The sequence below is a fragment of the Culex pipiens genome, unplaced genomic scaffold (assembly GCF_016801865.2).
Source record: "Culex pipiens pallens isolate TS unplaced genomic scaffold, TS_CPP_V2 Cpp_Un0005, whole genome shotgun sequence".
NCBI classification, from domain to species: Eukaryota; Metazoa; Arthropoda; class Insecta; order Diptera; family Culicidae; genus Culex; species Culex pipiens.
In genome coordinates, this window is record NW_026292822.1 from 255,508 (window position 1) to 279,894 (window position 24,387).

The 24,387-nt window shown below is 35.4% G+C and overlaps 1 protein-coding gene across 2 annotated transcripts in view; it reads left to right on the top strand.

Annotated features, from left to right (window-relative positions):
* LOC120419906 (potassium voltage-gated channel protein Shaw-like) overlaps positions 1 to 24,387 on the top strand; it is a 266,231-nt gene that overhangs the window by 27,136 nt on the left and 214,708 nt on the right. For both annotated transcript variants that reach the window (XR_005605792.2, XM_039582775.2), the window contains exon 2: positions 22,849 to 23,609. The gene's annotated coding sequence lies outside the window, so the exon portion shown is untranslated. The remainder of the gene's footprint in view (positions 1 to 22,848; positions 23,610 to 24,387) is intronic.

Here is a 24,387-nt window from a genome sequence, read left to right on the forward strand (position 1 = left end):
GCCAGCCTAAATGGTGAATGTGTGACCTTTGTGACTTGTGTGTGAGTGTGCGTGGAACGGGAAGGTTTTACCACCAAATGGTTCAACTCTCAACTAACGGCGATTTATAAATAAGGTGTGAAATGTTGTTTTAAGCTTGGTTAAAAAAATACTTGATGATTACAGAAATATTGTTTTTGTGTTTTATAATTTTGAAGACATTTAACTTTATATGTCGATAATATTTGAAATTACTTGTTTTAGTATCATTCGATTCGTCATAGGGTCCCAGAGGTCTGAATTTGAAATAAAAAGGCTTAGTTAAGTACCGTGAAACGGGATGACTTTGATAAGCTGAAAAAAATTCATGCAAAATGAAAAATACAAATTAAATACAAACGTAATGGTAGAAAATTGGTCAAAGTTCCTCAAAAAGTATTTTCAATCAAATTTGGAAACATTTTGAAAGTTAGCTATCTTTACTGTCAATGCCACTTTGAGCATTTTTATACTAGAAATCAGTTCAAATCATAAAACGGACTGAATCATCGGATTCTTTCGAAAATTTTACACTAAACAAAGTTGAAATTAGATTTTGAGTTACAAGTTTCAATAGTTATTAAAATATAAATCTTCATGATGCCATTTTCAGTTTTTTTGTTTTAGAATATGTTTTGTATTATATCAATTAATTATGCTACAAAAATGGTTTTTGTGTTAACAAAATCTGATATTCTTATATGAAAAAAGCATTTCTTATTAATTTTGATCAAATTAGGATCATTTTATTACTTTACCTGACATTTATATACATGTTATAAAAAGTAATTAAAAGAGCAGCCGTAGCTGACTGGTTACGGTGTTCGCTTTGTAAGCGAATAATCCTGGGTTCGATTCCCATCTGCTCCAAACGAAAAAGTTCAGGAAATATGAATTTTTGAAACACTAAACATGAACAAAAAATCAAAGTCGGGGTTCGATCCCCCGTCCTTTGGATTGGTAGAATTAGGAATACTATTACTACAAACTATATACGTGCTGGGTCTTTGTCAAATTGACAAGGACTCGGAAGTTCTAAATAACGTTTGAATTCGATTGACGCAAACGTTCTTTAGAGCGGGGCTTGTCGATTCAAGCTGAGGTACCTCGCGCACGGCTAGCCTGCGTAGAAATGGGTCACCGAAGCTCGGCAGAGCTAACACTTGCCAAATGCCTATGTGAGTTATTTGCATGTATAGAATGTAAAATCTGAAACACACACACATGTTATAAAAAGTAATTGAACTTTGGTGAACCAACATTTAATTGTGATTTTTTTTTTTCAAATCAAACATTTAAAATATCCTTGAAAATGGATGTATTGAAGTAATGAATTTTTTATGCACAAATAAAGGCTGCAATTTGAAATAAAAAGTGGCTACAAAGTGGCACAGTGGCTTTCAAACTCACCCTGGTTTTTTAAATAACAATTTTCAACGAAACTATTTTTTAAAACACTATTGAAAAATGGACTTAGTATGGCCTATCCCAGTACAGTTCAGACTATTTCTCATGCTCATGCTCATGCTCATGCCTATCCCAGTACAGTTCAGACTCGATTATCCAAAGTTTCGATTATCCGAAAGTTTGTATGGGATTTCGGATAATCGAATCACGAAAAAAAAACAATGTTTTTAATATTTGATTGACTATTAAACAATGAAATGCAATTTTGGGCGCCATCTTGGATTTAAAAATTGTAAACCACTATGCGTAGTTCCGGGGTTACACTTATGCTCGACAGTCAAAAATAAGAATACGAAAACATTTCTTTTCGTGACTCTATTTTCCGAAGTGATTTTTTTCCGAGAACTTCGGATAATCGAGTCTGGACAGTACATGTTTTAAAAATATAAATCTTAAGACAATTCTTACCGATCGAATAATATTTGAAAAATAAATTGAAATCCTGTTAATGTCACCCTGGTTTACGGAGCATCAAAAGTTTGCTTAGAAATCGATTAATGTTTAAGTTTTGAAGATTTTCAAAAAAGGTATTTTTTAAAAAAGAAGACCTTTCGTGTCCTATATATGCAATAGAAATATAAAAAAAATATTTGAATGAAACAGCTTTTTAAAATGCTTTTTACACCTGCCCAATTGTTTTGCAATCAGTAGTTTTCAAAATCCAAATATTAAAAAAGTTTTTCTTTCCCCGAAAAAAAAGAACTTTTTGCGGTGGAATTTCACAAAAATTAAAAATATTTTTGATCGATCCCTAAAATGCTAAATATGATGTCATACGCAAGTAAATGCATTTCAAATTATTTTCAGTTGGTCAAACTATTTCTATTACCCACTTCGATTTGCATGAAACTTTATCCTAAGGGGTAACTTTTGTCCCTGATCACGAATCCGAGGTCCGTTTTTTGATATCTCGTGACGGAGGGGCGGTACGACCCCTTCCATTTTTGAACATGCGAAAAAGAGGTGTTTTTCAATAATTTGCAGCCAGAAACGGTGATGAGATAGAAATTTGGTGTCAAAGGGACTTTTGTAAAATTACACGTCCGATTTTATGGCGTACTCAGAATTACGAAAAAAAACGTTTTTTTCATCGAAAAAATAACTCAAAAAGTTTTAAAAACTCTTCCATTTTCCATTACTCGACTGTAATTTTTTTTGGAACTTGTCATTTAAAGGGAAATTTAATGTACATTTCGAGTCTATATTGCCCCGAAGGGTCATTTTATCATTTAGAACAAAAAAAATCATTTTAAAATTTCGTGTTTTTTCTAACTTTGCAGGGTTATATTTAAGAGTGTCAAAATGTTCCACAAAGTTGTAGCGCAGACAAACACAAAAATTTTGATATATAAACATCAGGAATTTGGAATAAACACGAAACTCTAAAATGAAAATTTTTGTTCTAAATGAAGAAATTACCCTTCCGTAGATTCAAAAAGAATATTAAATTTCCCATAAAATGACATATTCAAAAAAAATTTACAATCGAGTATTGGAAAATGGAAGAGTTTTAAAAACTTTTTAGTAATTTTTTGGATGAAAAATACGTTTTTTTCGTAATTCTGAGAACGCCATCAAATCGGGCGTCTAATTTTACATAAAGTCCCTTTGACACCAAATTTCTATCTCATCACCGTTTCAGGCTGCAAATTATTGAAAAACACCTCTTTTTCACATGTTCAAAAATGGAAGGAGTCGTACCACCCCTCCGTCACGAGATATAAAAAAGCGGACCTCAGATTCATGATCAGGGACAAAAATTATCCCTTAGGGCAAAGTTTCACGCAAATCGAAGAGGGTTTGGGGCAACTTTTCCCGATTTCGTGTGAGTTGGTAGAGAATTACCCCAATGATGATGTCACACACATAATTTCCAACTTGTCTCCATTTCAGAATGAAATGATTGAAATTCTGTCTTTGTCGAATGCAAAAAAAAAATATTGTGGTCATACCGCTTCTCCGTTATGAGATATCGAGAAATTTACCTCAAATTTATGATCAAGAACCAACATTACTTTCTAGGAAAAAGTTTCACGTAAATTGAAGAGGGGACGGGGCAACTTTTTCCGATTTCGTGTGAGTTGGCAGAGAATGACCCCTGACAGTTAGAAAAGTAGTCATTCAGCTGCGTGTAAAAGGCCTGGGTGCAAAATAATTATTGCATTATTTTATGCAATTTTATGTGATTTTACACCCTGAAATCGGTGACCGAAATCTCAAGCTCATATATGCGTATATCCATACAGCTTTTCATCGGTCTGATGGCCGAGCCGATTTGGTCAACGCAGTGATAAGATATCGTGGCACCTGTTTTTTTGAATCTATAGTTTTAGAGTTGTAATTTTGGCCAGTTGAAAATGTTTACCAATTAAATGTAATGCAGATATAGTTTTCCATGAAATATGTTTTTTTTTTACACTTGAAAGTCTTACTGATTCGACTCGAATATAGGTGAATGATTACTGCACCTCGAACACTCCAGGGTTAACTGCCACAAAACTACGTTTACCAAACCGGCTCAAATCGCTAGCATGTTTGAAGCCTTCACGTGCCTATCTTGCTCGTTCTCTCTATCTGTTATCCTGCAGTCCTGTCAGAACCGTGTGCCAACCACGCAAACGAACCAATGCGAAATCTCACTCACTCACGACTCATGACACACACCTTACCTATAGCTAGAGATAGAAGCTCCTCCTCGCACTCACTAATGATGCTCGCACATTTTCCGAGTCCCCGAGCCCATCTCACACACAGCCATATTCCACGGGCGGCTTTTCACGACAATGGTGTCTCTTACGAGCCATAAACTTCCCATCTGGATGTAGTGGAAGGGATTTTTCCCATTTTCCGAGCGACCGACCCGAAAGCGAATTTTCATGTGTCAAGTCGGGGTAGGAAGAAGAAGAAGACCGAGAAAATTGGCTGCCATCACATCCGATGTGCTGCCTGGTACTGCCGGATGGTGGGAAAAAAAGGATCTCAATTTCAGGCCCAGGCCCACGGAATGACTTGACACGTGGGTTTTTATGCCCAGGCGGGTGCGTGGGTGAATTGCGAACGGAAATTTGGCGATAAGTTTTGATGTTTAGGTCTCGCTGGGCCCGAGCGAACCCGGACTCTCGTTAATTTGCCGACTTTAAGGGCGCAACTTTGCTGGGCCAAAGGCAATCGTGCGATTGTTTCCCTGGGAAAGTTGAAAAACAGTTGGGAATATGTGATCAGTTTTATATTTTATTGGTATATTTGGGAAAGGTTTCAATTGCATTCCATATTTAGTATTTTTTGCTTATTTGTAATAAGTTATTTTTTATAATTCATTTGAGTTGAGTTGAGTTGAGTTGAGTTGAGTTGAGTTGAGTTGAGTTGAGTTGAGTTGAGTTGAGTTGAGTTGAGTTGAGTTGAGTTGAGTTGAGTTGAGTTGAGTTGAGTTGAGTTGAGTTGAGTTGAGTTGAGTTGAGTTGAGTTGAGTTGAGTAGTTGAGTTGAGTTGAGTTGAGTTGAGTTGAGTTGAGTTGAGTTGAGTTGAGTTGAGTTGAGTTGAGTTGAGTTGAGTTGAGTTGAGTTGAGTTGAGTTGAGTTGAGTTGAGTTGAGTTGAGTTGAGTTGAGTTGAGTTGAGTTGAGTTGAGTTGAGTTGAGTTGAGTTGAGTTGAGTTGAGTTGAGTTGAGTTGAGTTGAGTTGAGTTGAGTTGAGTTGAGTTGAGTTGAGTTGAGTTGAGTTGAGTTGAGTTGAGTTGAGTTGAGTTGAGTTGAGTTGAGTTGAGTTGAGTTGAGTTGAGTTGAGTTGAGTTGAGTTGAGTTGAGTTGAGTTGAGTTGAGTTGAGTTGAGTTGAGTTGAGTTGAGTTGAGTTGAGTTGAGTTGAGTTGAGTTGAGTTGAGTTGAGTTGAGTTGAGTTGAGTTGAGTTGAGTTGAGTTGAGTTGAGTTGAGTTGAGTTGAGTTGAGTTGAGTTGAGTTGAGTTGAGTTGAGTTGAGTTGAGTTGAGTTGAGTTGAGTTGAGTTGAGTTGAGTTGAGTTGAGTTGAGTTGAGTTGAGTTGAGTTGAGTTGAGTTGAGTTGAGTTGAGTTGAGTTGAGTTGAGTTGAGTTGAGTTGAGTTGAGTTGAGTTGAGTTGAGTTGAGTTGAGTTGAGTTGAGTTGAGTTGAGTTGAGTTGAGTTGAGTTGAGTTGAGTTGAGTTGAGTTGAGTTGAGTTGAGTTGAGTTGAGTTGAGTTGAGTTGAGTTGAGTTGAGTTGAGTTGAGTTGAGTTGAGTTGAGTTGAGTTGAGTTGAGTTAAGTTGAGTTGAGTAATAAGAATTTCAACCAACAGCTCAACCCCTGAACTGCAACAAGTAATTGGATTGCTTTACTACGGTCGTAAAATTTTGATTCACCACCCTGGTGCAAAAAACAGCACTTCATTCGCAGCATGGCTAAGTAACAGCAGAACAACTGAACTATGAACTTCTGACGTGATGTGTCTGTGCGGGGGCAGCAACTCTGCAAAATTTACGCCGCTGATGCCACCCAAAAGGGCAAATTGCCGCGGGAAAACGCGTTGCTAAACCAATTTCCCGCACCTCCGGCCAAGTGGAAAATTTTGGCGAAATTAGTCTGGCATGGGATTTGTTTGATTTCGCCTTCGCTTGTGGGTTCTAAGGGCGTATCCAATGTGGAACGAATTTGCAGGAAAATCTGCGTTAAATTTGGAAGATGAAAAAGAAGGTTTCAAACAAAGAGAGAGATTTCGAAATTCAACTTCAAAGCCGCCATAAAACCGAAATGGCTAGGATTGGCTGTTTTTTTATGAGAGATTAACCCTCGTGTACCAATCCAGTATGTCGGGGTTATGTTGAACGGACCATTTGGTTTTGAGTAGCGGCGGTGGGCGGCATCATGAAACGCACCACCAGCAGGGGAAAATGCTCACCGTGGCGAAGAAAATATGGGTTACGGTTATGGCGGTTTGGCTCGCGAATCATGTTCGCGTTGGCGGCGGGAAAAGCTGGTAGGAATGTTCCCTCGGGTTGCGCTCCTTTCATCGCGATTAATGTGGTGACCCATTTTCCGTGCCCGGGTCCGAGCGAGATTAAACCCCTCGCATCTACGCCGGGGACAAAAGTTTCATATCACATTTTATGATGATAGGAAACAAAAGGGGAACTCGTAAAAAAAATTCTCTGGATTCAGCGGAAAAAAATCGGGAGGGCAACAATGACGAAAAGAGCAATAAATATGGACGAACAACGGACGGATCGGGGTCAGTTTTGTGACTGGAGCAAAAACGAATGTCCACTTTTATTCTAACTGGTGTAGCATGACAGAAACTGGTTGACAGTGGAGGATGATAAATAGGACGCGATAGTGAGCTGAACAACTTTTTGGACATTTAGATTGCCTTTCACTGAATCTCGAACATGTTATTCAAATAACCCTAGAATGACAGAAAACAATTCTATGGGAAAATCCCGAATTTTAGAAACTATTCGAATATCAACAAATAATTTCCGGTTTGTACACCTATCAAGGCAAGTCTGACTAATAGGATATCCAAAAATCTAGAAGCCAAATAATATTACAATTACAATTACAAAAAAAATGTCAAGAATCAGCAACTTTGCAAACTTGTGCTTTTTTATTTTTTGCATATATTTTGAAAACATTGTCGATTACCAGAGAGATGGGTTATTGCATGAGCATGAGCATGAGCATGAGCATGGTTGACTGCCAAAGCTGCTACTCCGTTATTGACAGATCAGCTGAAGTTAAACAATGAATCAAAAATGATCAGTGGGAGCCAACCATCCGTTCACTGTTTAACCCCTGAAGACCTCGACTTTATTAGTCAATACCGGCGCCCTCCCAAGAAGCCTGCAGTTCAACAAAAGGGAGGAATGTTAGTCCGATAGTTGAAGTTGCAGACTCATCAAGCACATAGTTTTTCGTTATATACTTGTTGATACCGCTTGAGACCGTTGAATCCACAGCATCTCCTTCAAGCATCACGTGATTAATTTTTTTTTTGGGTTAGTGGGATAAGGTATTGGCTTTTCGATGCCTCCCGAGCTACGACGCTATGGGGAGGACTTTCATAACAGACCCGTCGGCGAGCCTTCCGAGCAACGATGCTATGGGAAGGTCTTTCTGGTTAACACACAAAATCACTCACACACAGTTATTTTGCTCCACTATTAACTCAACGAGCCAATTGTCAGTGCGTCTTTCGTTCATTATATAGAATTGGCTTTTTCACCGCAAAAAAAATTAAACCTTATTCGAAAAATTTAAACACAATCCACCCGACGCCGTGCTTTCCGATCAACGATGATATAGGAAGGGCTTTGAAAATCACAAAAGAAATCACTTTTCACTCCACATATTTTTTACGACCACGCGCTCCTTTTGCCAATTATGCACTGATGACGCTACATTTTCAGAGGGTAATCTTCTCCTCGCAGCACACAATACACGATAAAAATGCGAAATAAAAGGCACATAAAAAAAACACTTTTCACTCCGAATATTTTTTACGACCACGCGCTCCCTTTGCCAATTATCGATTACCAGAGAGATGGGTTATTCTCCATAAACTTACGCAAAATCGGAATAAGGTGCCACGAACCAACTTCGATTTGCCTACAACTTTGCCTCAAAAGGTTTTATTCCGTGATCACAAATCCCAGCTCCATTTTTCAATATCTCGTGACGGAGGGGCGATTTTTGTAACCTGTAATGGGAATGGTTTGGAAATTTGGTATCAAAGGGACTTTAACGTAAAATTGTACACCCAATTTGATGGCGTACTCAGAATTCAAAAAATATTAGTTCTATGTTATTAACAATATTCAAAAGAAAAATTGCTCTTGTCACAACTATCATGTTGTTATACATTTAAAACAATATTATCAAGCAAAACAATGTAAATGGGCCAATATGGATTAGTAAACAAGCAGGCTGTCCTGCTCATGTCAAATGCAAACTTTTACTGACATGAGCAGGTCAGCCTGCTTGTTTACAAATTCACATTGGTTCATTTACATTGTTTTGCTTGATTATCTTCTTTGAATAAAAAATGAACGATTTAACCAAATGCAAATCATCAAAAAATCATGTTTCAATTTTTCAATTTTTTAAGTGTCACCTAAAATGTAATTTGTTCTCATGATAATAAGAAAAATTTTAATAATTTAATTTTACGTTACACTGAAAACTAATTAAAATTCTAATTAATTTATTTAAAAAAATAAGGGAGAAATAAAAAAATGCTGATTTCAGACATTTTCAAAGATAAATTTTCCTTCAATAGATAAATTGTTCATGTGGTCTCAAAGGCCAGTCACTGAACAATTTTCAGAGCCGTCGCGGGCCGGAGGTTGGGCACGCCAGATTAAGAACATCTTTTTTATTTAATTTCATGTTTTTTTTATTTTCGAAGTCATTTGTTAGACTGCAATCATGTTCTACAAAGTAGTAGAACAATTACAAAACAAATTATGTATAAACATTAGGGAATCATTTGTAATCATCGCAAGTTATCGCGATTTTACGGAAAAAAAGTTTTGAAAAAGTAATCAAGTTACAAAAATCGGGGAAATGGCTGTGTGAGTCTCAATCTTCTGACAATTTTGGCAGCCCATATAAAAATTTTATTCATATATTCAAAACGTTGCTTAATCCACCTTTCGGTGGGTGGTGCCTTCCTTACATTCATAAAGTTACACAACAGAGCCTCAAAAAATAGTATAAATAAGACTTACTTTTATCAAAATATCTTAGATCCGGCCTAAAAAAGCAGGGCTGCGGAGTCGGGTCATATTTCAAACGACTCCGACTCCGACTCCGACTCCGGCTTTCTCAGACTAGCCGACTCCGACTCCGACTCCGGCTCCGGCTTTCAACAAATGGTTGGCTCCGACTCCGACTCCGACTCCGGCCTACCAACTCTAGTCGACTCCGACTCCAGCTTTCAACAAATGGTTGGCTTCGACTCCGACTCCACATATTTTTAAATATTTCAAAAGTTTGTTAACTATTTTAGTTAATTATTTTTAAAACATTGATAAATAAGATTATTTGAATACTCTCTAAGCGTCATGTTTTTCTCAAGAAAAATAAGTTCGAATCACAAAACGAAAAAAAAGTTTCTAGGTTACAAGCTTTCTACGTTATGGAAACAGAAATCGAAAAATATCTTCAGTTTTAGAGGCATTTTGAGAAGAACAGTTTTGTAAATAAATTTGGAATTATTTGCTTAACCTCAAATATGCTAATAATGTGTTCAAAGCTAATAACTTTAAATATTAAATTATTATTTTTGAATGAATAATTAAAAGAAACCTGGCCTTAATGATCTATTGAACAATAAAATTCAATTTGCTCTTTTTCAGGCTGACATTTATAAGAAGATCAGTGACAGGCACCTTGTTTTTAAATGACAATTTTAAACGAAACATTTTTTTAACGTAGACATCACGCCATGGCGGAAGGAGATTATTATTGCAAATCAATGTATCTGAACAATTTCTTCGTGGAAAGGACGCTTAAGAGGTCCTTTTCAAATATCTGTGACATAGAAAATATTTTACCCTGGAAATTTTTAATTTATTTTAATTTTAAAAATTAATATACATTAAAAAGGAGGCGCACGATACTTCGTGAATCTTCACCTAAAACGAAGCTTTATGAATGATCTTGCGCCTCCATCAAAATATATGAAAAAAAATAAAATATAATAAATACAAATATCCACAAGTAAAATATTTTCTAGGTCACAAGTATTTCATTTTTTTAAGGTACATTGATTTGCAATGATAATCACCTTCCGTCATATTGGCGTGGGACATACAGTATGAGAAAATTCTTACGGGTTGATAATATTTTGATTTCGTTTTTTTAATAATATTTGAAAAATAATTTAAAATCCTACATTTTCTTCAATAATTTTTTTATGAGTAAATTTTTGTACTGAAGTCTTGATATTTGTTCAACGATAATTTGCAACGATATCAAAATAGTTTACCTAAAATCAACATCAACATCAACATTCAATGATTATTTCAAAATTAGTTGCAACTTCTTTTGATATTTTTTGTTAGTTTCAATTATTTTAAATGCAACACTTTGATTTTCTTGTACTCAGTTATAAACAAAATGCGCATGTTGAGTTCCAAGTAAGAGATTGTTATTATCGTTGATTATTTGTTACAAAAGTTAAACTGTCAGTGACTCTTTTTCGATTTCCAAAAACAGTAATTATTATTTGTAATCTTTCCTAAAAATGATTCAACTTAAAACCTCCAAGACATTCGCTATCGGGGTAAAAGATGACTGTGTGTGTTCTTTTTTCAGAAAGAACTGGATGAAATTTTGTCAAATTTGAATTGGAAGGGCACATAAATAAAGGCAAAAGGAAGCAGTCAAGAATCAATTAGATATGTCTGACTACACAACCAATATTTTTTATATATTTTTTTAATTATGATACTACATATTTGGGTAAGAGGTTATCATTTAGTGATTATAGTGAAATAACACAATTAGAGCTTTCCAATAACAATAAAAAGCTTCAAAAACATAATGGCATCTGATAAATCTCTTTAAAAAAATTAAAAAATGGCGACGCGTTGCATGCAACGAAAAAAATAATTAAAAACATAAGAAGTTTTGTAAATTAAGCTGTTCTATAGGAAATACTGAGCAATAAAAAAACATATTTTTTGTTAAATTTAAGATAACTCCGGCTCCGACTCCGACTCCGGGTTATCAGAAATCTTCGGCTCCGACTCCAACTCTGACTCCAGCTCTTAAAATTTAACTGACTCCGGCTCCGACTCCGACTCCAGCTGTTCGAGTTTTGACGACTCCGACTCCGACTCCGACTCCAGGTCCCCAAAAAGACCCGACTCCACCGACTCCGGCTCCGACTCCGGCTCCGACTCCGGCTCCGACTCCGACTCCGACTCCACAGCCCTGTAAAAAAGTGTATAAATAACACTTAAGTGCTTATAACTTTTGATAGGGTTGTGATTGTGATTACCTATACAAAGTGGTGGATCCGGACAACGTTTTCATCAAAATATTTGAGATCCGGCCTCCAAAAAGTGCATAAATAACACTTAAGTGCTCATAAATTTTGATAGGATTGTCAAATCTTCAACGTTTTGGGCTCGTTGGAAAGGTCTTTTAAATACCTTTTAAAATACGTATAGCATGACGGGTTTTTTTTTCACAAAAACCACCCTTTTTACAATCTTCCGGACTTTATTCGAAATCGTTTTTTTAGCATAACTTTTGAAGTACTTTACTAAACTTCATAATATTAACTAGGGTCTTGTGGGACCCCAAGACGGATCGAATGCGACCTAAACGGTGTAAATCGGTTCAGCCAATCCGGAGATAAACGTGCATATTTTTCGGTGCGCGGACTCACATCCAGACACACGCACAGACATTTGTACAGAATGTGATTCTGAGTCGATAGGTATACGTGAAGGTGGGTCTACGAGGTCTAATGAAGAAGTTCATTTTTAGAGTGAAGTTATTTAACAACGTGGGTTTTATAGAAAACCTGGATGTATGGGTATCAAAAGATCGGAAATTTTATGCCCTTTCCGATGCCACATAGGTTGACTTGTGAATCGTGGACCGGTTCGGATGCCAGCGGATTTTCCGACGACGTATTTCCGGGTTGGTACATAATTCCAACGAAAAATCTATTCTATCGATACAAAGACCCCCAAAACGGTGTTATTCCTACTCCAAAATGTTTATTTAGCAATTCTATGGTAATATATTGACATTTAGTTAAATTGAAAGTTTGCAAAATTAAGTTTAGAAAAGTTTTATATAGAATTTTCAGAGTTATATAAACTTTTATACTAAGTAGTTAGTTATCTTTATATTTAATCCAAACTATTTTTTAATCAGTCAAGGAAGCCTATTTGGAGTTGGGAGACTGGATTTATGGTGATTTGTCAACAAATAACTTTATATATGTTAATTTTTCGAAAGGTGTACAAACTTTTTTTGCACCTTTTTTATTTTTGTAATAGTATTTGTTATATAACTTTTTATAGAAATCATCTTTTCATGAGCTTTTTGTAGCAAAATGTTCGGCATGCGTTTGTGAACAAAACGTAGTACAGGTTTCTGTCTTTAAACTTTAAATTGTTACATGTTTCATCACAAAATGTGCATAGTGCCCAAGGGGTGTAAATACTTTTTTTACATACTGTAGGTGTAAAATGCATTTTTAAACACTTTGTTCATTCAAATGTTGAAACCATGGCTCGTAAATTCAATGTTTAAACGTTTTTTTTTTTGCCCCCTCTCGATTTTGGTCAGAGTTGAGGGACATAAACTTCAAAAAATATTTGCAACGGCCTTATGATCATTTGGAAAAAAAAGTTTTCAAATTAAATTTCCAGTTTCCAGTCAAATAAAAAAAACGAGGGAAAAACCTATTCAGCAGCTACTATCAAACCTAAAGTCAAGATATAACATTTTTCGTGAGTTAGGATATTAATGACAAGCTCAGGGAACTCAAAACAGATGTTCTAATTAAATATGACCAAACAAATTACTTAGGTGAGACATTTGATACCTTTTGAGATTTTAGCTAATAAAATTGCTATAAAAACTTGAAAATGAGATAAAATCAATTTTCACCAATAGAAGATTTTCAAAAACAGTTTCCCTGACTCGGGACATCCCTTCCTACAAACTCCAGAGTAAATTAGGGCGGTTCATTCAAGTTTTAGGAAAATAACCTTTAGAGATGCTGTGGACTCGTTGATACTTAATATCAATAGGCAAAATACTTTAAATAAAAAAAATGACAAGACAAGAAATTTGAAATTTTTCTTAAACGTTTTTTGACGCAAACTTGACAAAGTTGTGAGTTGTGACAATGTTTTTTGCCAGAAAGCGAAAACGATCAGAACTCGTATGGCTAACATACTTTCAAATTATTGTTGATACTGAATACTTGAGAATTTTCTTTCATTTCTCAAAATATTCCAAATATTTTGCCCTGACCTACAGCGAACACTTGTCCGATAAATTACCACCCACCCACGGCTTACCCATATTTTCCCGTTCAATTACATTTATTGCGCCCACATACAATAAATGTTACGCTGGTCCCGAGCAACAAAACACCAAACAAACAGACCAATTTCGTTTCTTTTTTGTGAACCCCTCTTACCCACGACTCTTTTTCCGAAGAGCTCATTAATAAACTCACACATTTTATTATGTTCCAAAAATAAGTCTAAACAAACAAAGATTTCGGTTTCACCAAACTCCCCCTACCAAATCTGACTAATGTTGCCTTTACTCGCTGCAGCTGCTGGATAAACAAAACTCTTTTCGCGCTTCCCTTGACTTTTAAAATTTTGACTTATTACCTACTGGTTAGTCTGTGAGTGACGTCACCGGTGAAGCACACGCACTCACACACGTGTTGATCTTCTTCCTCTCGTGGCAACTGTAACTCATCACCGCCAGAAATCAACACTTCATCACTTCCAGAGTCATTTTCGAGTGTGTACGTGGAAAAACTCCGGAAAATCACTCTCGCACACACAACCACCCCAAGTAACGTTCCGCGAGATTCCGAAAAACCGCGGCGATGATGAACATCGGTGACGTGGTTGGCATCATCATTGCCAGCCACAAATCACTGACGCCCTTTCTTCCACACCCACAAATTTCTCATCTCCCGAAGGTATAATCTGGCGCAACCTCCCCTCCCACCATCATCCACCACCCAGTGGGGTCGTTTTTCCGCCCAATTCACCGCCACACGACGCTGCTGCTGTTTATTTATTCATCTTTCCGAATCTGCTGGCTGCTACAAGTACAAGTTTTGGCTTAGTTGCGGTCGCCGTCATTGGCCGTGGCAAGTTGTTGTTGTTGTTGGTGTGGCCGTGGCCATCACCGTCAGAGGCCGTTAGTTGCAACTTACCGTATGCCGGGAACGAGACCACACCAATCACAAGGGCCGACTTGGGAGGACGATTAAGATGCTGTCGTTTTTGCGCTGGAGAGGGAAGGAGAAATTTTGAAAACTTTGTTGGATCGATTTTTTTCTGTGTATTTCTAATTTTGCAAAAAAAGATTGATCTTTTCTTTGAGATTAACATATTTTTTTTTTATTTTGCTGAGCCTTTTCATATTTTTGTACAGAAATTTCTCAAAATTAAATAATTTAATATTATGTTTTTGCATTCGAAGGTACTTGAAATAATTTGAAAAAAAAAATATTTAGGTTGCATATTTTTAATAATTTTATGATAAAAAAATCAAATAGAATAACTTTATCAATGACTTTATTTTTCAAATTGAAATTGGTAATCTTTTGTCAAGTAACCCAACAAAATGATTGTCTGGTAACGGATTAATCCTCTATCTTATGTCAATTTACTTGAATTCGGAAAAATTCTTCTCAAAGAAGGGCTATTCTAACTAATTAAATTCTTGGATTTTGACTTTCGGTCCTGGTTACTAGAATCATGGTACATGAATTATAAATGGCCCCTAGAGAGTCATGGACAAAAGGAGATATAATTTTTGACAGCAAAATTATGAATGATAAAAATGTACTTGAAAATATTCTAAATTCGTTTTATTTGTAAAAAAAAATGCAATAAAAACTATAATTTATGCAACAAATTGCAAAAAGAAGATTTTTTAGCTAGAGCCGTACATTTATAAAACGAGGCAAATAGTGGAAATTCTCGTATGTTTGGCAGGTTAAGAACTCACTCCTAACTCCATCCAATTTGCTGATTTTTACTTTTAAAACAACTAATTTTGCAAAAAAAAATGATAGAAACTTGCTTGCTCACTTCTCATTAATCTATTTATAACTCGATTTCAGTTGAAACCGCTTTTAATTAGATTTAATTGAATGTCAAAGTTCTGACCTGCCAACATTAGAGGCACGCTGGAATTAGATGCTGTTCCCTTACGACGAGTTTTGAAAAAAAAAGTTTTCAGCGAGTTTTTGTTTTGCAATTCCGCCACAAACTCTATTTTTTTCAATTTCGTTGTGAAATTAATTACTTTTCCTGTCATTTTTGTTTCATGAAAAGGCGAACTTTTCTCTACTAAAAATAAAAGCTTCGAAAAGTGATATTTTTCGATACAAGTGCTGAAATGTTCTACTTTCCAGCAATGAAATGGGTGCTGAAAAGTTGAATTTTTAGCACTTGTGTTGAACTTTTCAATATTGTTTTGATTTTATTAGTTAATTGACTAACCAAACAGACAAGTGACTTAAAATTACATTCAAAGGGTGTTTTTCGGAATTGCATAAAATGTTGAATGGAACTTAAGACTTGATTGTTTCAGCACTCATCATATTTATCCAACTCGACTTGTACTGGAAAAGTCTTCTTTTTGCAACTTGTTGCATAATAGTAGTTTATGCAACAAGTTGCAAAAAGTGGATTTTTTCAGCACGTGTCGTACATTTATCCAACGAAGTTCACCGAGTTGGATAAATACGAAGAGTGCTGAAAAAATCAAGTTTTTCAACGAGTTCCATACAACATCTTTTGCAATTCCAAAAAAACACACACTGAGTGAAATTTTATGTCAAATTTTCATGTATTTTGTCAATAAATCGGTTAAATCAATTTTTTTTTGAAAAGTGTTACTTTTCGAAACAAGTGCTGAAAAGTTCAACTTTTCAGCACCCATTTAAGTGCTGAAAAGTAGAACTTTTCAGCATTTATTTTAAAAAAGTGTTGCTATTCGATTCTGTTATTTTTGGTATAGAAAAGTAGGCTATTTCGTCGTTCAAGAATGACAGAAAAGTAAGTAGTTTCACGACGGAATTGCAAAAACTATTATTTTGCAATTCTGTAGCGAAACTACAAAATTTTTATGTCAGTATCGAACAACGAAACAGCCTACTTTTCTCTATCAAAAATAACAGAATCGAACAGAAAGACATTTCAAAACAAATGCGGAAAAGCTCAACTTTTCAGCACTGAAATAGATGCTGAAAAGAGAACTATTCAGCATTACTTTTCAACATTGTTTCATAATTTATAAACTCATTTTAAAACTTGTTTTTTTTTTTTGCAGCACTCGTCAACCGACGATAGTTTGGCAGCAATCGGTCCGATTTGCAATGTTAAAAAAACTATTTTTTTTGAAACAAAATCGAATCAAATAAAAATATAACCATATTTTTTCGCTAAAAAAACTTGTTCAAGCCAAAGTTTTCTCTTTCCAAAGTTACTTATTAATCGTCGGAAAAAGTTTACGAGCACGCAGTTTTTGCTTCATCTCACGCATTTTTCTTCGGCTTACCTTGTAAGTCCCTTCGGTACTGTCATATTTATGAACGAATCTGCTGGTACTGGGTTTATGAGTCTTTTGGGGGTACAAATAACCTTGGTTAGCATTGTGAGAAGCTAAACATTAGATATTGACGTTATTAATGTAAGCAAATGTACAAAATTAAATTGTTTGCCTTTTAATGGTGTTTTTTTTGTGTGTATTAAAAAAATCGTACATATTTCTTCTGTTTGAACATTTCACAAAAGTATTTGTTAGCAACTAGTCAAATGGCTTTACTAAAAATAAAGCAAAAACTTTTAATATAAAAAAAAAGATAGGAAAAGGAAACTCCCGTATCATCATATTAATAATACCTTCGAACGGTACAATATCAATATCTATGATACTTGTCCCTAATGAAAACCCGCGGCCTGTTGATATTTTCAATTTTCTTTCACCCACCACTTCCACGCCAGACACCTTCCCGCTGGAGGAGGGGCGCTAAAATTTGCTCGTTTTCCTCGTTGTACACTTTCACGGGGAAATTAGTTTATGACGCTGCGCCGAGCTGCTTGCCTTTGCTGGGCCACTGATGGCCAAGTCTTGTTTGTTCGGATTCGGTCCTACTGCAGCCAGTGGCCATCGAGACGGTGAAACCTTCTACGTGGAATAAAACCCGGTGGCAGTGGAAGAGCTCGAAGCCGATCTTTTTAATTTGGCATCATTCTCGCCTTAGATTCCAACTTAAGAAACTTCTCTTTTTGATAAATTCATCTGAAATTATTGATATTGGGACCTATATGGAGTTAAAACAAATATTCAGTTCAAGCTTCAATTTTAGAACACGCATAAACTTTTAAAATAATTGAAAGATGAAACACTAATAGACATTAAGTCAGGCGTTAATTAAAATATCGATTGAACCTTGAGCACAATCGACACGGTTGAAGGCCTTCTTGAGTTGAGAAAAGGCATATTTATGATCCATCAGCAAGGCTTTGAGAAATTTGTCGCAAACTGCAGTAAAATTCAAAACAAAGTGGTGATAAAGCAGAGATTCATGACGAAGGAAAGCAGGCAAATGCGTCGTAAATCAAAGAATGGGGGATGCTTTTGTTATGGAAAGTAACAAATCTTGACTGAGACAGTATTGAATGTATATTCATTCAAAACAGCGATAATAAAAAACATTCTTTTCAATTATTCCTCTGATTCTCCGCCAACTCTCACGAAATCGGAAAAAAATACTCCAACCCCTCTTCGAATTGCGTAAAACTTTGTCCTTTAATGGTATTTTTGACCCTGATCAAGAATACGAGCTCCATTTTTTTGATATCTCGTGACGGAGGGGCGATACGACCCCTTCCACTTTTGAACATTCGAAAAAAGATGTATTTTTCAATAATTTGCTACCTGAAATGGTGATGATATGGAAATTTGTGTGAAATTGGACGAACAATTTGATGGCGTACTTAGAATTTCGAAAAAAAAATGTATTTTTTATCGAAAAAAAATACAAAAATAGTTTCAAAATTTCCGACGTTTTCCGTAACTCCTCTGTATATTTTTTTGGAACCTATCATTCTATGGAAAATTTAATGTAATTTTCGAATCTGAAATAATCCAGAAGGGTATTTTTTTCATTTGAGGCAAAAAAAAAGAATCATTTTAAAATTTCGCGTTATTTGTTATGTACTTTTCAGCACTGTTATTTTTACTGATGAAAAGTAGGCCATTCGTCGCTATAGAATATCAAAACATGTTAGTATTTTAAAAAACGGAATTGCAAATGGAAAAATGAGCGCTCTTTACAGTAAATATCAACTGATTGTTCGAGGAAATAATGAACACTTTCGGATAGAGGGTGACGAGCGGGAATTCCCGGGAAATCGACCATTTTTGGACCTCTCGATTCCCGGGAAATTCGGTCGAGACTCCCGGGAAATTTTAAACATATAAACATCGAAGCAAAATTATATAAACTAATCAGAAAAACATTTGAAAAATTCAAAAAAATTTTAATGTTGGATGTTCAATGTTTGATGTTCAATTTCGAATAAACCAATGCTTCTCTAATCTTCTTATTCAGAAAGTGTAAATTTTAACTTGTTAAAAATTCCAATAACTATTATTGAGAGAAGCCAAAAAAAATGTGGAGCCCAAAATTTACCTTAAAATATTTTGTAAATATTTTAAACTACAATTTCGAGTCTTAAAATGCTCACGAAACGATTTTTTATTTGCAGATTCAGAAAAAAAATCAAAAGGTTTTATAAAATTCCTCAAAATAATGACGCTACATAAATTAACGTTTTATAGAATTAGTATGAATTAGTGTGAATTCATTGGAAACAAACAAATTTATTACTTTTCATTTTGAATTTTTGGCACTATTGGCATAGTCAAAAAAACTCCCGGGTCCCGGGAATTCCCGGGAAATGTCCAAACTCTACTCTCGATTCCCGGGAAATTGAAAATCTCGAGAATCGTCACCCTCTACTTTCGAACAATATATTGGCTTACCTTTTATTTTATTTAAAAAAAAAAACTATGAAAGAAGCGAGTTTTTGATGCAGCAAAATATTTTACCGTCATCTGGGGCGATTAGGGACTACAGTATGAATAGGGACAGCACGTTTTAGAGCAGTTAAATGCTTCAAATTTGGAAATGCATGCTTAAATTTTGTTGCTCTGAATCTGGTGTACCCGAAACCACACAATTTATCAAAATATTAGGCTGCAACATTGTTATAACAGCTGTCCTAATTCTCCCCATGTGTCCCGATTCGACCCAGATAACTTTATTGGAGACCTGATTTCAAGGAAAAATGTATAATTGAAAACAAATTTGAACATTGTTAAATATAATTTTATCAAAGATAAAAAAATAACATTCCGAAACGACACTACAAATTTTCAAATAAAGTGGATAATTTTCACATTATTTGTTTTTATTAAGTGGTTGAGAAAATTTTCTACAGCTTTCTTTTTTCATATTTTTGGACTGATATTTGGTGAGATACAGCATCGCAACATTGAAATGTTTAGAAAAATGAGTTTTTTTTTTCAATTTTATTTAATTACCCTTAATTTTTTATAGCATATTTAATTTCTTTAAAATATGATTAAAAATTTAAGTTTTTGCCCTATAAATCACATATTTATTACTCTTGTACCAGATATTGTACCATCTTACACTTTTGCACAAATTATGCCTTCATATCATCTTAAAACGTATTACAATCAATTATTATAATAAATTATAAAACTTTTGGTGATGAAAAGTCATTTAAAAATTATCGAGTTCTTAGAAAATTTAGTGATAAATGTATAATTTTCATTTTGCATGGTTATCAGAGATTTTTTCTTGGTATAGCTTTGAATAGCAATACCGGTATAGACAAAAACTTTAAATAAAATTTGTACCAGCATAAACTATGCAGAATGAACAAAACTACTGAAAATGAACCTTTGAATAAAGCAGCAAATTTTATGGTTCAAGGAAATATTCAAAAAATGAATTTATGAATTGTTGACAGTTTTTGCACTTTTTACAATATTACCAGTTTTTAATGGTAATTGCATTTTTTCGATACATATAGTTCTTAAAAATTAATATATTTTTCAAAAAACTTTTTCTTGTGGTATTTGAATGCTTCTGAAAAGGATTAGTTTCTTTTGAAAAAAAGGTCGTTTGAATAAAACTGTTTTCAAAAATGCCGACTTATTTGAAAATTGATTAAAAAATCCATGAATTTTATATTTTTTTAAACATGTGCAAGGTTTAGGAAATCAATTGATAAAATAATTGAATTCCAATGAGTTTTTTCATTTACTTTTAAACATGCCTTGTTTTGCCTTCCTCATTGAGGTAAGGCTATAATCCTGCTCGAAAAATGAACTTTTGAAATACAGCTCGTAGACCTATATTCATGTATACCTATCGACTCAGAATCGAAAACTGAACAAATGTCTGTGTGTGTGTATGTGTGTGTGTGTGTATGTGTGTGTGTATGTATGTATGTGTTCAAAATTCTTGCCAGCACTGGCTGGACCGATTTTGATCAAACCGGTTGCATTCGACTTGGTTTAGGGTCCCATACATCGCTATTGAATTGTTTGAAGTTTCGATAAGTAGTTCAAAAGTTATATATAAAAATGTGTTTTCACATATATCCGGATCTCACTTATATGCATGAAAACTATGTCCGGATCCATCAATCAAGGTCTTTTGATTACCTAACCAACGATGAGTTGATTGGTTAGGTAATCAAAAGACCTTTCCAACGAGTCCAAAACATTGAAGATCTGGCAACCCTGTCTCGAGATATGGCCACTTAAGTGATATTGATGCTCTTTTTTGAAGCCGGATCTCACTTAAATGTATGTAAACTATGTCCGGATCCACCATCCGACCTATTGTTGGTTAGGTCATCAAAAGACCTTTCCAACGAATCCAAAACACTGAACATCTGGCAACCCTGTCTCGAGATATGTCCACTTAAGTGATATTGATGCACTTTTTGGAAGCCGGATCCCACTTAAATGTATGTAAACTATGTCCGGATCCACCATCCGACCCATCGTTGGTTAGGTAATCGAAAAACCTTTCCAACGAATCCAAAACACTGAAGATCTGGCAACCCTGTCTCGAGATATGGCCACTTAAGTAATATTTATGTACTTTTTTGAAGCCGGATCCCACTTAAATGTATGTAAATTGTGTCCGGATCCACCATCTGACCCATCGTTGGTTAGATTATCAAAAACCCTTTCCAACGAGTCCAAAACATTGAAGATCTGGCAACCCTGTCTCGAGTTATGATTACTTATGTTATATGTGTGTACGTTTTTTTCTGGATTCAAAAAAATAGCTGAAATATGTGTCCAAACCACTCATATTACCCATTGTTGGTAAAAAAAGAGGAAGGCATCAACCACATAGGTGGATTAAGTTTGTTTTTTAAAATTAAATTGGATTTTAAATATTTTTCGAGTTTTTTTCATTTTTTTTTTTTTTTTGAACAAAAGCAGTATTTTGGAAACAAATAGGTATTTCAAGAAAACAATTCCATTGAGTTTTTGAATTCCTTTCAACATGAATAGTGCTGTACGTAATTTAAACATTTGGTTTCCAATTTAGTTTCGGATTCTTTTTTTAGCGTGAGTAGTTCTTTAAAAAATACCAGCTTTTTTTTAAATATGTTAATTTTTTATGGTTTTATATTTTAGAAGACATGGGTAGCTTGTGAAAAAAATCAGCAACCCCTGAAATTTTTTATCTTCGACATATTTTTATCTGTATTCATGTTGAAATAGCTTTAGTTAAAAATGATAAATTAGGTGCATAACTTTGATTTTTATATATTTTTTGAATTCGATAACATGAATTCATAGTTAGCACTTAAAATTGCGATGCAAATAAACATGAAACATTTTGTGAGGAAAAATATGATTAATTTTTTAAACAAATAGAATTATTCAAGTTATAATTGGATTTTTTCGTCTTTATGTAATGATTCTACATATAATGAAAAAAAAATAAAAATATATCGGCTCACAACCCTTCCACCAATTTTCCACAATTTCGTGCAAAAGAGCGCAAATCTCCACCAACCAGCAGCAGCATCATCATCACCGTTTGCCCTGGCGTGCAGGGCAGCCAGCAGCACCGTGCTGGATGCATGTTTAATCTCATTAGATCAAACACCAACTTGCCACCACTTTCCCAGCCTCTTCCTTCCTCTTTGGTCACTCCCACCCACCTCAAAAACATCTCTCGCAAACAGCATAAACAAACACGCCTGGCTGGTCGCTAGTTGGCTCGCTGAAAAGTACAGTCAGTTGCTTTCTTCAAATTATTTTTTTTTGTCAAATATCAATTTTATTTTGATTTTGCTTGCTGGTTATTATTTTTATTTTCGAATCATGACTTTTTTTTTTACTAAACTGAGTTTTAGTATCCAGTGCATGTGTTTTTTTTTACCTCGAAACCCTAACCTCACATTTCATTTCTCGCGAACTGTGTAGCGCCTTCTAGTTGCACTAGTCGAACGGTACTAACCAGTTATCTTTTTTTATCTCTCTCTCTTTCAGGGAAGCGAGTTTAAACAACTGGCCAGCCCAACCGTGGAAGGGAGGACAAATTTCCATTATTAAATTGGTGGTCGAGTGGCCGGAAAATGCATTTCCACTAATTCTGGCGACCAGATTCCGGAAAGAGCGCAAAGGTGAGCGCAACAGTTTGGAATCAATAACCCGAAAATAAACAAGGAAAATCGAGGAAAACTTGCTCCTGGAGGCAAAACAACAAATAGAAACGTGAAACAAAAACACAAAATCCTTGCCAGAAGTGAACTCCGACGTTTGGTAACGTGTCGCGAAGAAAAATTTGATTTTATTGGAATTGAACGAAGAAAGTTTTCGGAGTTTTTCGCCGAAGAAAATACCTGCGCCGCTGTCCAAGTGTGTGGGAAAAGCAGCAACCAGCAGAGGAAAAAGTTCAATCAAGGCGAGAGTGTGTACCACAGTGTGTGGGGAGGGGGTAAAAAAGAAAAAAAGAAAAGAGAGGAGGAAAAACCATTGCCGAAGGGAAAACTTTCTCTTCTTGAAGTTTCTTGGTATTTCTTGTGCTGGAGAGAGAGCGTGTTTGTGTGGCTGTGTCTTTCAGGCTGGAAAAGCTCCCAGTGTTTATGGTGGGAAAATAAATATATATCGAGGGGGCACACAACACACAAGTGAAAGTGAAGTTTTGCCGACGACGAGGAGTGAAGAAAAGTCATCGATCGATTTTGCTTCAATTTGAGACCGGGGAGGAAGGGAGAAAAAAACCCTGCTGCAACAAAGTAACGAAAGAGGTAAGTTCTAAGTATGGAGGTTTGAAGAAGGGAGGGGAACAAACAATGAATTATGGGCAGGAAAATGTTTTCTGCTTCATAATTCATCGTGAGTTTATTGGAAGGCTCAATTTCTCAATGATGCGGTCAACCGAGTGCCGAAAAAGCAAAAGAAAGCTGTCACACGAGCCACTGCAGATGACTGCTCTGCGACTGCTCACGAGGGCTTGGATTTGTTCGGGGGATTGGGGTAATTAAGTTTGGTCAAGTGTGCTGAACCGTACCTAATAATAACTTGATTTTTGGGGTGTTGCTTTGGGAGTGGGAAGTGCGTTTTTTTTTCGTTTGAACGAGTAATCAACTTTTGTGACGGTCAGATGTTCCCCCCTGAGTGAGGACTCAATTACTGCGGTGGTGGTTTGTTTTCGTATGAAAGTGCGTTTGTTATGACCTTTGAGCAATTCCATGTCAAATAGGGAATCGGTTGTACCCGACCCTTTCCGATTTCAATGAAACTTTGTAGACATGTTATCCTAGGCATAAATAAGCCATTTTTGTGTATATGGAGCCAGTTACACTCGATAATGACATTTGAAAAGGGCGTAAGTGTTTTTAATATTTTTGTATTTCGTAATCTAAATATTGCTGTATCTCGAAGCCGTTGCATCGTATGAAAAAGTGGTCAAAGACAAACTTGTAGAAAATTTGACGGGCTTTCCGAAAAAAATACACTGAAAGAAAAAAACACTCCACATTTGTGAGTTTTTTTGATTTTAATGTCTTAAAGTCAAATTTGAAG